We start from the raw sequence: 664 nt of genomic DNA, 5'->3' as shown, positions 1-664 counted from the left end.
TCATGTGGCCCACCACACCCCTCACAAGCTATAACCGAGGCCGTTTTTGCCATTTCTATCTTTTTTATTTTTGAAGAAAGGGTCTCGATTTGAACTTGTAAAGAAGTGCTTTCATCAACCTTATGTGCGCCCGGGGCAATTGATTTGTTGCCTCGGGGAGTGTGCCACTGAAAATTGGTTTGAGCAATTTCCTCAATCTGATTATATATTTCATTTGGGCGACGATTACCTAAAAGCCCCCCGAAGCTAGAGTCAAGTGTTTGTCTTGTGTGTGGCAACAAACCATTATAGAAAGTGGATACTTGTTGCCATACCGCAAGACCGTGATGAGGACATTTTCTTAGTAGCTCTTTGAACCTTTCCCAAGTTTCATATAAGGATTCCCCATCCTCTTGTGAATATGTATTAATTTCAGTCATTAATTTAGCCGTTTTAGCAGGAGGTAAATACTTATATAGAAACTTTTGGGCTAGTTCATCCCAGGTGTTTACCGAGCCAACTGGGAGGGTATTAAGCCAAGCCTTAGATCGGTCTTTTAGTGAAAATGGAAACATTCGAAGGCGGATGGCGTCGTTCGATGCTCCATTGATCCGAAAGGTATCACATATTTCTAAAAAATTAGTAATATGTAGATGAGGATCCTCGTCCGCAAGCCCATGGAAGG

General features: G+C 42.0%; 1 non-coding gene across 1 annotated transcript; it reads left to right on the top strand.

The window, feature by feature from the left end:
- The first annotated feature begins 318 nt into the window (after positions 1 to 318).
- LOC118485981 lies at positions 319 to 425 on the top strand. Its single transcript, XR_004877838.1, has one exon. It is a non-coding gene; the product is annotated as a small nucleolar RNA R71 (small nucleolar RNA).
- Positions 426 to 664: the final 239 nt, after the last annotated feature.

This window comes from Helianthus annuus, chromosome 13 (genome assembly GCF_002127325.2).
Source record: "Helianthus annuus cultivar XRQ/B chromosome 13, HanXRQr2.0-SUNRISE, whole genome shotgun sequence".
Classification (NCBI taxonomy): Eukaryota; Viridiplantae; Streptophyta; class Magnoliopsida; order Asterales; family Asteraceae; genus Helianthus; species Helianthus annuus.
The sequence above is the reverse complement of the archived record's forward strand: the minus strand, read 5'-3'. Positions and strand labels throughout refer to the sequence as shown.